At 40.2% G+C, this 16,086-nt stretch overlaps 1 long non-coding RNA gene across 1 annotated transcript; it reads left to right on the top strand.

Moving 5' to 3' along the window:
- The first annotated feature begins 1,028 nt into the window (after positions 1-1,028).
- Positions 1,029-13,978, top strand: LOC127531611 (uncharacterized). The gene is made up of 3 exons (XR_007938742.1): positions 1,029-1,465; positions 3,616-3,778; positions 13,843-13,978. It is a non-coding gene; the product is annotated as an uncharacterized LOC127531611 (long non-coding RNA).
- Positions 13,979-16,086: the final 2,108 nt, after the last annotated feature.

Consider the following 16,086-nt stretch of genomic DNA (forward strand, 5'->3'; position numbering starts at 1 on the left):
AATTAAAGATTTGCGAATGCGGGAATAAAGAAAAGGGCAAGGCAAAATTAGCCTATTGATTCTGTGGCACGGGGTAAAAAAAAATCATTGGTCACTTATTGATTGCAATTAAGGCCGTTTTACGTTTTTTCTTCTCCCTCCATATGAGACAAATCACCTGACGTTTTGCGAGCTTTAATGTAAATGACAAGAGTGGACTGTTTGTCCGTGTTATGTGGCCTGTAGGATATGTGGTATGATAGCAGAGGAACATTACCTGAACGTATTTACAAAGCTGCCAAAACCTAATGAATCTGGATGACTGCATTATTGCACTCTGACAGACATGCAGTCCACGTTTACAGCATCTGGGTTAATTGGAAGCATTCTTCTTCTGTCTTACTGGGATCGTTTAAACTGAAAATGAATTATTAATGCATGACAATGTTCAGAGGATTTCAGCACACATGGAACTGATATGTTGAGACAGGTCTTTAAAATTCTCTTTACATTTTACATAAATCATTAAGGAGGGTGCACAGACTTGAAGCCCACTCTGTTTTTCTCTCTTGCATTTCTCTTTGTATCTGCATCTGTAGACACACACACACACACACACGCACGCACGCACACACATGCACAGTCTTGTCATTGATTGACAACCAGCTGCTAATTTTAGTGGATGTGTTTCCCAGTCGTCCTATCCTAGGCTGGTTATGTTTTTGTGTGGTTCTTGTCGGTTTTTGCTGGAGCTAAGTGCCAAACAGATGAGCATTTGTCACTGAAAACTGTTACATCTCATCTTATGCTCTGCTGTGACACTTTAATATGATAAACAACAGTGGCTACTACCATGGCATAAAAAGCACAGATTTCCTAGTGAGTTGTACATACCCATTGCTACCCAAAGTAGGGATTCGCTTGGCTCTCCTGCCCTGGGGATAGTTTGATTTTCACCCCATCTGCTGTCTCCTGCACCACTGCTTTCTCAATGCCAAAGACATATGGATTTGTTCTACATAAGACTGTTTCTTAACTTCATTTACAGCCACCAGCAACATGGCTGCTGTGACATTTTGGGCTGAATAGACGGCAAGAAATGGAGCTAATTGATCCAGTGTCTGTCTCCGTATCTGTCTCGCTGCGTTTTTGTTCAAATGCTCATCCTGACAGTTTGGTTTCAGCCCTACTTGACATGTGTCGTCCTCCTCGATATCTCCGTGTTTTCCCCTCTGAGCACGCTCTGTCCTATTACTTGATAAACCATGCAAGAGACGCTTTAGAGGTAATTGGATTGGTTACCAAAGGGAAAGGACACGGAGCAGAATTTGTCTGTGCGTGTGCATGAATTATCTTTCGGGGGAAGATGTTTGTGTGTTCTGCTCTTTTTACTGGTTGTGTGCTGCTGCTGGTCAGTGTAGCTTTGTGTTTGCAGTGGATCGTTGTGTTTTCAGGAAGCTGTGCGGATGAGTAAGACATGTAAGAGGTGAGGCATGGGAGGGGGCTGTTTTAAAGTCGGACCTCAGGCATGTAAATGTTATTGTTTTCAGAGAAATTTACGTGATCCCTCAAATTTCCTGCCTTTGGTAATCCAGTTTATCTGTATATAAAGTCACGTCCATAGTTTACAGTTCTTTGCTTTAATATAGAGTAGGTGATGACATATCTTAGCTTCAGAAAAAAAAACAGCAAATGTTGCCTCTGTGATTTAATCGAGGGGGTTTTACGAGTGTAGGATTCTGTGGGGACAAGATATAAAATGATACATACCACTGAAGGCCCGTGTGTTTGTTTTATGTGTGTGATTTGTGACTATTCTGCGAAGTCAGCTGTGAGCGAGAGTCTGTTTTGAGAGTCTTTTAAGATAAGATAACGGTACTGATCTCTCAGTGGGGAATGTACAAAAGTTCTGTTTGATTTTATTTAACAAAGCATATCTTTTAAACAAAATCCAACTTTTGATTAAAAAACAGAGATTGTACCGTATAGGACTACAGCTGGTCATTTTCATTTATAATTAATCATCTCTTGATAATCGATCAACAAAATGTTCATCACAATTTCCAAAATCGTACATTTTTCTCAACAAAACATGTTGAAAGCTGTCACACAAGACAAGATGTGATTTCTGCAGCTCTAACTGTGGCATCTTTTCCAGTAGTTTTTACCAGATAGCATGCTGCTTAGAAATACGGTGACTTAAAGGTTAGACATGATCATCTAAAACCACCTGGGGTGCAACAGTAACAGATAACAGAATGTATTCCTAATGTGTCCCACCATGCACACACAGTACACTGTTTAGAAAAAATGTGTTTGTGGAGCCTTTCAAAGTGCTGTATGACAGACATTAAAGGTATTAAGTTGAGCGATAAAAGAACAAAGGAATGATATAAAATATACATAAAGACAGCACTAAAAGGCATGAATAGAAGACAAATAAGACACAGAATTGATTACAACAGAAAAAAATGCATAGTTAAATATAATTGCTTACAGTAATATAAAACGACTGTCTTTTTTTAACTCTTCACTGTGAAAAGTTGCTGTGTGTTTCATAGAAATGAAACTAGACAAGTAACTATCTAGAAATTGTCTGACTGTGTCAAGAGAAATATCATTTTGGACAGAAGTTTTTCTTTCTAAAATGAATCCATTTTGCAAACAAAAAAAAACCACTCAAAGTGCAGTACTTCCACCAAGGCTGCTTAGTTGTCGTATATTTCTGACCAGATAAGTCCCGGCAAGTTCACAGCGGTGGATTTGTAGTAGGATCGTAATCATGTGAATCATCAGCGGACACCTGATGCAGTGTTCACTAGTAGTCGTAGTTACAGTGACTCCATGATACTACAGCCCATGACCAAAATGAAATATATTTCATTTTGGTTGATGGCTATGACTGGTATTTATATTGTAAGTGACAATTTGTGGTATTTCTAAGATTCAACAACCGTCATGGTACTTGTGTCCAAACTTATGGCCATGGATGTATCTTGCAATGATACTGAAATCCTTTACAAATCCGTGGATCCAGACTGGTAAGCTTTGTCACTGCCCAAAATCTAATTCGGTGGTCGCTTGTCTAATTTCTGACCTTCCCTGAAAATTTCATCCAAATCCAAGTCTGTTTTGAGTCATGTTGCACACAGAACCGACAGACAAATGTACACCGATTGTCACAAACAAATGATATTTACAATATGCAGTTCTTTCAGGTTTTCCGCTTGTAGTAGCAAAAACAGCACTTAGAAAGAAATAAAATCAGTGTACAACAAATAGAGTTTGATGTGTGAAAAAGATCGCAGACTATTTTGCTGTTCTGTCTCATCTGAACTTAATAGCAAACTGTCTCGTGCCACAGATCAGGAAGTCAGAGCTATTAGCAGTGACATCAACACTAGGACTGAAGGAGCATTTTCAGAAATGAATTTCAATGTGTACCTTTAGCAAGAGCTAATAATATCTACTTATAGTGAATTTAATAACATAGTTTTTGCTTGTTGCTTTTCCTGCAGTGACTCTAACAGGTGGACCAACTTAACATGCCAATTGATGCTGTGTCCACACGCAGTTGCGATGCTCTCGTTGTTTGTTCTCTTTCAAAGCCTTGTCCCTCTGTGTGTTGTATTTCAGAGCCCTTGATGCTGAAGCGTGGTGAGGCTGAGGGGAGCAATTTCACTGCATCCCTCTGAAGGCACATACACACCTGCAGAAATCGTGGAGCCTTTTGGATACAAGCTCTTCACAGGAAACAATGAGAGGCTGCCTGCTGCCTGCAATCTTTCTGCTGCCCTTGGTAAGCATGTATCTGTGTGCTGTTCACGTGTGTAGGCGTATGTGTGTGTGTGTGTGTGTGTGTGTGTGTGTGTGTGTGTGTGTGTGTGTGTGTGTGTGTGTGTGTGTGTGTGTGTGTGTGTGTGTGTGTGTGTGTGTGGGAAGGGGAGGATATTGAGGAGCACAGGAATGCATAGATCCATATATAAAGGTGTGAGTGCTGTATGTTCACATGTCTACATCATCGGCCTCCTCCCCTCAGCTCCAGCTTTGGTTTATTTTTCACACGCGCACTTTTGCGGGTGTGTTGGTGGCGAGCGCTGGAAGGATGGCAATCACCATATGCCGCATCAGCACATCAGCATACGTTACAGATCCCGGATCAGCTCTGCGTTAAGGCTGCTGGCCACCTCCTAGAACAATAACAGATGGCCTGGCTGACCGGAGAGCTGCCTGTCCATCTGCTGTGACTCACTTCTATTAGTGGTCTCATTGAAATAAAAAGCAGAATGGAAGAGCTGTGCAAGATGTGTGGGAGGAATTATATTCGGGGCAGTGATGCAGCACAGCAGCACTTTCCTTGGCTGAGCCGCACAGATATATAAATTGCTTTTGGTTGTTTGAAAGTCCACATCCTTTCGGTAGCCGATGACGATTCCTTTATGCTTTTGTAACTGCCGGCGAAAAATAGCAACAGTAGCTGCTGAGGACTGCTACTAAGGAGGAGACAATTAATTCATGATGCGACCTTGGAGCCACAAACAGCCTCTGCCACCTTTAAGCTACTGCCCCCTAACATATGGGAAGTGTTCTTCCAGCTGACATCTGTGCACAATGCCGTCTCGAGCTGACCTTCAGCAGCTGATGTGGCAGATATGTCTGTTGTGATGCACTTATTGTGTGTCAAATGGGTCTGTACGCTGGGCCAGTGGTCTGCGACGTCAAATGGGAGTTTTATTATCTGTGCTGCGTGGCGCTGTGGGAGCTACTGAGTTATCTGGCCCTCGAAAATGGCCTTGGGGAGGGAAGCTGTGCTCTGTGGGCTCCGAGTGGAAGCTTTATCAAGGCAGACATCTGTTTTAGTGCAGAGGAGAGGAGTGATTGGGAGCAGAGAATAAGAAGCACACTTAAAAAATATTTCATTGATCTGCCCTCCGTTGCCTGCAATGCTGTCATGGAGTCTGTTTTAGGAGCTGGAGCTTTGTAAACAGAAACAGCCCTCAGCTAACCTGCTTTGATTGCACCAGCTCTTTAAAGTCCTGTGTTCTTAGTATCCGTCAGCTGGTTGCAAAATAATGATTTACCGAAAGTAAAGCTGCTGTTATGGACAATTTTAGAATAGAAATAGATCTGAATAACATGTGAAATGTAGAAAGAGTCTCTTGTAGTTTATTTTGATTCTCATTAGTTTGTCTTGTGGCCTCAGAATGCATCACACAGGCACATATAAGTAAATATCTTATGTAAAATAACAACAGATAAGAATAAAATAAATTGAATAACAGCTTAAGATAGCACTAACGTAAATATAAATATCCTAGACCCAGTAAGCCAGGAAACGGCAGGAATCCATTTTTGGTCATTCTGTGGCCCAAGGTGAACTGGTTACATGAATTTATTTGGCTTTACGTCCCCGCAGACTATTTTTTGATATATTTTGATACAAAGTATCTGAAGTGGACAGGATAAAGACAAAGAAGATGACTTGCTACTAAAGGAGATCAGGCTGCTGAACACTAAAATTGACAACATTGAAGAAAAACTGATGTCCAAAGTGGATGAATTACGGATCTCACTTGAAAACATCTTGAAAGAAGAAATTAAAAAAATGAAGGATGATTTTGACTCGGAAATTGGTGAACTGAAATCCAGAATGGCACAACTGGAAAAGAAGATAAAGTTGCAGTATAGCCACCCATCAAATCCTTTCGACCCCGATGTCTCTATTGTGGTCATGGGATGTAAATGAGAACTTGGCTGATAAGATGGAAGAAGTGACTGAAGATGGCTGTGCTTGTGATCAGTGGTGTAGTCTAGTTTTTTCTAGTGGGTATACTCCGGCCTCATAAACCAAAGCCAGGTCAGGTTCTCATATATGTGCGCGTGCACTCACATGTGTGTGCGCGCACACACACACACAGCAACAGCAGCTCCTTTATTTCAAACTACTAATTAGATACTTATAGACATTATAGCATCAGCAGCTCCTCCTCCTGCCATCAGGTAGACCTGATGTTTCCTCTTCATCATGTGCAGAGTTTTGTTCATTTATTTTTGTGCAAAAAAGTTTTATTGAAATATTAAAAGTAAGAATGCCTGTTTTTGTAACAAAACAAATGCACAAAATGAGTCAATTATAAGGCTTCTCATAAAAACACTGAAGGAAAAAGAGTTTGTCAAAACACAAATGATTCATATTTGCCTGGTTAGGCTAAAATGAGGCTACACACAATAATTAATTAGGAGCCGTTTGGGAGCCGAAACAGCCGGCTTTCTTTGGAAGCAGTGCCAAAAGCTCTCTGAAAGAGCCAAACTTCCATCCACTACTGTCCTCTTTGTCCCTCACCTCTCAACTGTTTTTGAAGGCAGAGCTGCGATGCGATGTAGCAACGTCATTGGCTGAGCAGCGTCATGCCGGAACTCGTACATAATTAGTCTGTGTGTTTCTGAGCTGACAGACCAGTGATAAACACTGGAAAGCTGCACCGGTAAAATAGAAGCGACCCGTCAAATTTACACCGTATAGACGGCGTCTGGGTCCGGATCCGGACCGCGGTCTGCCTTTAGTGAGTCCTGTTCTCAGCCAGACACCTTCCCCCGTCTCACACAACTTCACCGCTTCCTAACACAGAGAAGACGAATTTATGAACGGGAAAGTGAACGTTATGTCAAAAAAACATACTGATACATATGTTTGCACATTTTTAAGTGGTTATATGAAAATTCGGGACCCTTTCTAGTGAGTATACGGCAAATACCTGCGTGTTTGCACCCCTGGGTATACGTATCTTTGCGCATTTTTAAGTGGGTATACGGAAATTCGGGACCTTTTCTAGTGAGTATACGGCGTATACCTGCGTATCACGAAGACTATACCACTGCTTGTGATGAAGAGGCAACTCTGGTAGCATTGGAGAGGCTGCGCGCACGGGGACCAGGCCCCGGCGTGGTGAAGGTGGCTTTGGCATCTGTGAAGGAAAAAGTTGCTGTGCTCACAGGAAAATCTAAGTTGAAATCTACAGAGAAGTCCCAGTGAGTCTTCATCAGAGAAGAAAACTAATTCGGTGAAGAAAACTTCAAAGTGATTCTACGTGATTTACCCAATGGAAATTAATATTTTGTGTCGGGGAATGGAAAGCTTCTTCAACATGGAGAGCGTGTGCCCCCGCCATCTACGACTGCTGTTGCTGCGGGCGGCAGAGGAGGAAGAGACCCTGCATGGAAACGCTGAGGAGACACTGCCAACTCAGTAAGATTTGACTTTTCTTGTTTATCGCTAGTGCACTGGAACGTAAATGGCTGGACAAATACGAACTGTACGCTTTGGGCTCTAATGTTGCTGTTGCTAAATTCCGATATTATTTCACTTAACGAAACACATTTGGTTGCTGACGGTGCTATCGAGCTTCATGGCTATCATTGGAAACAACAGAAAAAGGCACATAAATGCGCCCAAAGGCTCTGGTGGGGTTTGGACTCTTAATTTGAAGTGGACTTTTTGAACAATTTAAGATCAATGTGATGAATGAGACTGTGGATGGTGTTTTAGGAGTACACTTTGAGCATAGATAACACTAAATATAACTTTGTGGTGTTCGCCTGTTATCTGTCCCCGGAGGGATCTGTCAGAGGGAGAGACTGTGAGGCATTCTTTGCTTGCTTATTGACTGAAATATACGGCCTTGATGTTGATGCAATCTACATTTGCGGTGACTTTAATAGTCGTATTGCTGATAAACAGGACTGCATTGAGGACTTGGACAACATCCCACCAAGAGTGGTGTTAGATTTTTTTTGTAATAATCACGGTGATTCATTTCTTGATTTTCTGAGAGAGTGTTGTATTTTGAATGGCAGGTTTAATGAGAGTGACGATAATTTTACGTCTGTTTCAGTTCGAGGAAAGGCTGTTGTGGATTATGTTGTGACGCCCCATACTTGCTTGGAGTCCTGTGTTAATTTTAAAGTAATTACTGCCTCAGACCTTTTGGATCAAAATGCAGAGGAATGTCTCCCTCTTGTTGGAGATAGATGTCATCTACCTGATCATTCTTTATTGGTGTTAGTTTTTAAGGTGGGCTCCCAAATAACACAAGAGAATACACTAGTTTGTGATTCTAAAAGAAGACAGAGGCCACTCCCTGAGACCTTTCTGACATCCACCTCTTGTCAAACTGCAGCACTGGAGCTTAGAGAAAAATAGAATTATGTCAAAATACTCAGAATGATGTTGATCTATGGTACAGGGATTTTTGTAAATTGATAAGTGATGAAATGAATTCATGCCAAAGATACAACCTAATAAAAGTCTTCAGAATTTTAAAGGAAATTCAAAACCCTTTTGGAATGCCCATCTTCAAAAGTTATGGAATGAGCGTAAAACAGCTGAAAGAGAGTTCGTTAATTTGAGGGAATCACAGGATAAAATAGAGCTGAGGGGAAGCTATTAGCAGAAGCAATCGCTTTTTGATGAATATTTAAGAATTTATAAAAGAAGATTTTTAAGAGGTCAGGCACTAAAGCTTAATTATTTACAAGCAAGCAATCCACAACAATTCTGGAAAGAGATAAATAAATTGGGACCACAGAAGGCTAAGGCAATTCCGATGGAAGTTATTTTAGAAAATGGTGCTGTGGAGTTAAGAAAAGAAAGAGTGGTCAAAAAATGGGAACAGGATTTCTTTATTTTATATTCTGGAGGAATGCCCAATAGTTTGGATTCAGTGTCTTATGATCTCTCTATTAAAGTGAAGGAGGATCTTGAGTTTTATATGTGTAATGGTGCTTGTGATAGGTACCAGTCACATAGGTTCCTTAATTGTAATATTATGTTGCAGGAAGTAGATGATGCACTCAAAAAGGCTAAGTTGAGGAAGGCTGTGGGAGTTCAAGAAATTCCAAATGAAGTCTTAAAATCTCCATCACTCCTGAATGTGCTCTATGATTTATTCTATGTCTGCTTTGAACATGGTATTATCCCCTCTGCATGGTACAAATCAATTATTAAACCTATTCCAAAATCAGTCAAAGATGATCCCCGAATGCCTCTCAATTATAGAGGAATTAGTCCTCTTAGTACTGTCTATAAAATATATTCTAGTATTTTAAATGCTAGATTGACTGTATTTCTGGAAATAACAGAGTATTTGGTGGATGAGCAAAATGGATTTCGGAAACATAGGGCATGTATTGATCACATTTACTCTGTGTTAACAATAGTCAGAACTAGACTAACAGAAATAAATACACAATTATTTGTTTTGTAGACTTTTAAAAAAGCCTTTGATTGACTGGACAGGGATCTGTTACGTTTGAAGCTTCTTCAAGCAGGAGTTGATGGAAAGTTCTATGGTACATTGAAGTCTCTGTATGTAAACTGTGTAGGGTGTGTGCAGGTGAATGAAGAGCAGACTGAGTGGTTTCCAATTCCCTTTGGTGTAAAACAAGGGGATGTTTTATCCCCAGCCCTGTTTTCTTTATTTATAAATGATTTGGCTCTGGAAATCAAACAACTGAACCTAGGTATACACCTGGACAGTGTGACTGTAGGCGTCCTCCTCTATGCTGATGATGTTGCACTGCTGGCTGAGACAGCTGAGGATTTACAAACAGTGTTAAATGTTTTACATAACTGGTGCTGTAGATGGAGACTTGTTATAAATCATGCAAAAACTCAAATTATGCACTTTAGGAAAAGATCTGTTCCACGTAGCACAAGAGTTTTAACATTTGATAATATGAATTTGGAGTATGCTACTCACTATAAATATTTAGGGTTTACATTTGACGAGTTTATGAATTTTGTTGGAGTTAAAATCCTGGCAGCTTCAGCCAGCAGAGCTTTGGGGTCTATGATAAATAAGTTAAAAGTGTGCAAAGATCTTGGATGTAGTACATACACCCAGTTGTATGATGCCTGTGTGTCCCCCGTGCTAAACTATGTTGCAGGTGTGTGTGGGGCCAAACAGATCAAAGCTTTAGAAGCTGTAGAAAACAGAGCAATACGCTGCTTCTTGGGAGTTCACAACTTTGTTCCGGTCTTGGCAGCACAGGGCGATATGGGCTGGGTTCCTGGATTTATTCTAAGGAAATATGAAATGGTTAGACTATGGAACTGGATTATTTATATGCCTCATAATAGAATAATGAAAAAGGTCTTCCTTTGGAGTAAATCTAACTCTCCCTGGGCTGCAGAGCTTTGAGCAGTCTTTAACGAAGAACAGCTTCATTATATATTTCATAACAATTTGCCCTGCAATATTAAAGACAGTCAAACAAGGCTATTGTCAACATTTAAAGAAAGGTGGAAAAGTGACATTTTGACTAAACCCAAGTTACGGACTTATGTTCCAATAAAGGATGCTTTCAAGGCTGAATTTTACGTCAAATCTAATTTGACATGGAACCAGAGATCCCTGATTGCTCAGTTACGAACTGGAATTCTACCTCTGGCCTTAGAGACCGGAGGGTTCTCACAAACGCCTGAGAAAGAGGGACTCTGTGGACTATGTAAATTGGGAGAAGTTGAGAGTGAATCTCATTTTTGTTCTTTTTGTGAGGACCTCAGAAATGTTTTGTTCAGTGAAGTATTTGCTAAAAAACCTGATTTGTTCTAGTGTTGTGACGATGACAAGATGAAAATTTGTGTACACATAATGTTTATAATCTGGCTTTTTTATTTAAATAATGAAATTTAAAATGTGTTTATTGTACCTACTGTCTGGCATCTGGTCAGATGTTTATTTTGGTGTTCTTTTAAGCCCATGTTGGGCTGTGCATACTGAATGTATGTAAGACACAATAATAAAAAACTAATTCATTCATTCTGTATAGGACAATAGGTGACAATAAAAACGCATTACAAAAAGGCATATCTTACTAGACAGTTACTGCATAAAGATCTATTGGTGCTTTCTGCATCTGCCAGGATCTGCGTGACAAACATTTCACAGCACAGGGACTGTGCATGCGCTAGCAAACAAATGCTACACAAAGCAAATGCTTGTTATTAGGAGAAATATTGCACCATTAAAAAAGTTGTAATTGAAATTTTCGCTGCTGGACTTTGAAGGTTCTTTGATTTGAACATGCTTCATTCAGTGGAGCCCAAACACAGTGGAAAATTGAAAAGTCTGAGTCCGCTACTGCGTCTGTCCACTGTGCTCAAAACACCTCAGGACAAGATCACTGATACTGTGCTACAGTTCAGTCTGTAACTTCATACTCTGTCCTGTAAAAAGTACAAAGTCACAATCAGTCTTTCAGAAACATCCATGTTGTTTTTTTTTGGTGTTTGACATTAAACCAGCTGTGTAGCAGACCAGTGTCTAACTACCTTCATCATTCATTTGGAAAACATAAATTGACCTTAAATATTCATTAACAACTACTCTATACGTAAGAAATAAGTTTTGCCTTTTATTTTGTGATCATAATTCTACAGTTATGGACACATTATAGCAGTGGCTTATTTTGCCTCAACTAATAGTGCAGTCTTCCCATATTAGAACTGAGATTAACTGTAATAACAGACAGCCTGTAATTATAGCAAATTTGATAATCCAGCTCAATAATAAGCATAATATCCAGAATTCTATATAAATATATAACGAATGACACATTTCCTGCTGTCATCTTACAGGCCTGTCTACATTCATGCCAAACAGATATTAGTCATCTGCATCCAATTATTTCTCATTTCTGGGAAGCTTGCCGACAGTATGCATTGGCTCCTGCTGGTTACTGCTGCTTAGCAACATGGATGCTCGCTACGAGTACAAGAGGTCTCTCTTTCAAACAACGCCAGTGCTGGTTTTAATAAATAAATGTCAAACACCACAGACAACATGAAAAACTGAGGGTGAATTTTTCTTTGTCTTTGTTTATCCGTCATTGGCGAGGAAGAGAGACTGTGTGGTCCAGTGTTTTTAACAAGTGTTGTCTGGAAATGGCAGCGCACCAGAGACCAGATAGCAGCTAGCTCTAATGATGTTTCACATAATTCACGACGTGTTTTAAAATTCTGCCCGCGTTCAACGAGGATAAAGAAAGGAAGTGAATCCTAGGACATCTTCACAGTCGGTTGATGCCTATCTTATCTAGGCAGCGAGGCCTGAAGTGAATTCATATCGGAGGGCAGAGTGATAGAGTGATGAGTCAGCATGGCTCAGCGGGCTGGGATATATTACACCTATCATTTCACAGTGAGAGCGAAGGAGGGGTTGCAGGAAAGCGAAGGGTGCAAAGTAGAGATTGGCCTTAAGAGAGCGAGAGGGAGCATCAACAAAGAAACTGACAGTAACACTACTACCTCTGGATAAATAGTCCCCTTCACTTGCACTGGAAGACACCTTAGCCACTCTGCTGTGGTTTCTGTTTTTTAGCTCGAGCAAATTTGCTGCTGGTATTTTGATGTATTTTTAAGCAAAGAAGAACTTGTGGTAGGATTGCAGATTTAAGATTTGAATTCTCCGGAAAACGTCTGAGAGCCTCAATTTGGTTTTTACCAACAAGCCACTCTAAGCTTTTAAGCTATTTTTTTCAAATCTTTAAAAAAAAAATCAAATTAATGCACAACAGTTTCATTATGCAGGCTTCACAGTTGCTCAGTGGTTAGCACCATTGCCTTGCAGCTAGAAGATCCCCAGTTTGCGCCCCGGCCTGGACCTGGGATCTTTCTGCATGGAGTTTACATAAACATACTGTATGTGCTTTACGTGTTCTCCGTGTGCACACGTGGGTTTTTCTCCAGGTGCTCTGCCTTCCTCCCGCAGTCCAAAACATGCCTGAGGTTATTTGGTAACTCTAAATTGTCCGTAGGTGTAATGTGAGTGATTGTTTGTTTCTATATGTATCCCTGTGACAGACTGGCAATCTGTCCAGGGTGTCCCCTGCCTTCACCCTAAGTCAGCTGGGATAGACTCAAGTCCCCTGTGACCCAAATGAGGATAAGTGGTGTATAGATAATGGAGGGATGGACAATTCTATTATTGTAAAACTAAAACGAACAACCTTGGACTCTATGAATAGGAGAAGGTTTGGAAATTTTTCAGATACAATAAGCTATCTTTTCCCTATCAACCAGGCCAGAGAGAGATTTTTAAAAATGTCAGCAAACATGGGCATTTATACTTTCACATATCAAAACTATAAACTGGAATAAATAACAGTTCTGTCACAATGAGTCCTTTATTCATTCATTCATGGTTCTTGAACCTGTTCTGAAAGTTCTCAACTGCAGCTCTATTAAGCATGATGCAGCTTATATGAAACACATCTTTATTGGATGTGCAGAAATGTGCGACCTTCTTAAATGGTTTTAATAACAGATTAGTCAGCTATAAGTCCGTGTTTATTTGTAGCTCCAGCCAGGTTATAAACACAACCCTGCTGATGAAAAGTACGTCATCTAACCCACTGCACCACCACATGCTGCTTCACTGAGAACTTTGTTGCTATTTTTACCATCACACTTACGATCTGAATTTCCTGTTGTTCCGATTTGCACCTTTGATCTGCTTCCTCTTCATAGCAGTGACCCCGGGGCTCATGGGTATTCACCTTGTTAAAAGTGCAATTTCTAGCAAAGTTTAATTAATAAAGCTGGTGGCTGTGACATAAACATACTGCTTGGTGTAACACATTATCGAGAAGATTAACTTTTGACTTTTCTTCAACGCAATTATAAATGCTGAGAGGAAAACAACAATTTCAACTATCTCCTAACTAGTGTTGTATTACCTTGCAGATATGACTGTGTTTGTAATTCTTAGCAGAAAACGTACTAGAAAACAGGTTCTTAAGGCTTTTAAAGCGGTTTTCAGTGGCTTGGTGTCTCAGTGTATGTGCTTGTTGTGTCTTCTCCAGGTGGCTTCAGAGTCTGAGCACTGTATAATAAAGCGTGAACATGAGAAGTGCATGGAGAGGATCGCAATGCACAACCCAGATGGCACAGAATTCGGTAAGTGAGAATTTGACTGTGGCTATGCATGTGTGTGTTCCCGCATCCTTTGGCATGGAGCCACTGTTTGTCATGGCTCTGCTTCTGTGATTAAATTGTCTATTCTCTGGTAGCTCAGAAGACACCTAACTGCTAATGAAAGTCATGCATCACCTGCAAGTTCTGGGAATTAATAGAAGACAGGCTTGTTTTTATGCTCAATGATCTGGCCTTTTTAGGTTGGAAAAGGTCATAGAGGGATATGTGAGGATGATGAATACAGTTTTACACCATGTTTTTATTACAACACATCCCCCTAAAAGGCTGGTGAACAGCACAGGCTGCCATCCAGTCATACAGTTCTCAAACCAAATGTCTGCTGTAATGTCATGCTGAGCTGCTTTCACATTTTCCCACGTCACTTTTCTGAAAACACAGGAAACTTGTTATGTGGTTCCTGGAAGCAATTATTTCTTGGCCATGGATTGTGGTTTTCATTAGCGACTTGCTACAGTCTCCGCTGCTTGAAAATTGCCCAACAGACTGCAACTCCCAGACTGCACTGTGACTCACAGCTTCTCTGACAGCCACCGGAGCCTTGAAAAAACATGAAGCGTGAAAGATTTAGAGCGTAGGACAACCCGTTTAAAGAGGAGAGGAGCTGTAAGTTCAGCTCGTTTCTCATCTGGAGATTTTAAAGGTCGGCGCTGCAGTCTGTTGCATGTGGTCCTTCTGTGTGTTTTGCTTCAGAGATTTTTTGTATATTTAAATGTTTTCATGAACTCTTATGCAATGTAGTAGGTTGAAGAGAAGTTAGAATTTCTAAACAAATGTGTGTTTAATTTGTATTCACGCAGAATCACACGGGTACTTTGTTGTTGTTGTATTGTATTCCCTTATTCCTCTGTAACATGAACAGTTTGTTCATTTTTGTATTCGCCTATCCATTTGTCTGACTACAGTGTCACATGTTGGCCAGCCTTGACCCTTAAACTGATCCCTGTCTCCTCCTGTCCCTTTAATAGAAGCTATTCAGCTCCTTTCTGCTGACAGCAAATCGTTGGTGAGGAAATAAAAGCGCCTGGTTTTGCAGAAATCCGACTTGGAGGGTTGAGAAAAAGCTAAAAAAGGGGGAAAGGAGAAAAATGAACACAAGAAAACAATAAGTCAGAGAAAAGCCAAAGAAATTGTCAGCTTGTTTTTCCCTGATTTATCAAAATCCAATTCTAAAATCATATTTCAAGATTATATTTTTAATTAAGGTGCTCTGGGAGGAGATGAGTGGCTGGCCGTGTGAAATTGCTCCATAATGATTTGCTGTCTGGTGCTGTGATCATCATACTGCTAAATTACAAACAGCAAATGAATTGTTGTCATAAAATGACTTACAAGAAGTATATTATTCCAGAGCTAAGTTATCTTCATCCAACAGTTTTCTCCGAAGCTAAATGAGAATGAATTGGATAGAAATCAGTGGTATTTGTGGTTAGATTTTAACACCTGACTATGACTGTCACACAACAAGGACATTTTATTGTCAGTACGAGTGTCTTACATTTAGAACTGGAGCGTTTAGTCAATTAGTCACTCAGGAGATTTCCAGAGATTGAATTGGCAACTCAGGAATAAAGACAAAACCAACTTGAGTATCTCCAATAAATGAATTTGTTGCATCTCTTTGTTTTATATCAATGTAAACTGATATTTGTGAATTCTGGACAGTTTTGGACTCATTTGTTAATATCTCTTTGGCCCGTAGGGAGTCATAATGGACATTTAACAAATTTTTTCCCACATTTTTGGCACGAAATCAATCAACTAATGAAATAATATTGATCCATATTTTTATAGGACTTCGTGGCACATGTCTGGCTGTCCACTCTCTCCTTTGTTATTTGCGATATTCATTGAGCCGTTGGCAACAGCTGTGCGCCAGGATGTCAGGATCCAAGGAATCCGCTCTGGGCAACAGAACACAAAATTAATTTATACGCAGATGATATATTACTTTATTTAGAAGAACCGGCTATTTCATTAAGGGAAGTATTTAATTTAATAACTACATTTTCAGAGTTATCAGATTATTCCATAAATTGGACAAAATCAACATTACTTCCGATCACAGAAAATTCATGGAGTCCTGCAGACCAAGACCCTCACTACTCTTTCCC

Source organism: Acanthochromis polyacanthus, chromosome 21 (genome assembly GCF_021347895.1).
Source record: "Acanthochromis polyacanthus isolate Apoly-LR-REF ecotype Palm Island chromosome 21, KAUST_Apoly_ChrSc, whole genome shotgun sequence".
Taxonomy (NCBI): Eukaryota; Metazoa; Chordata; class Actinopteri; family Pomacentridae; genus Acanthochromis; species Acanthochromis polyacanthus.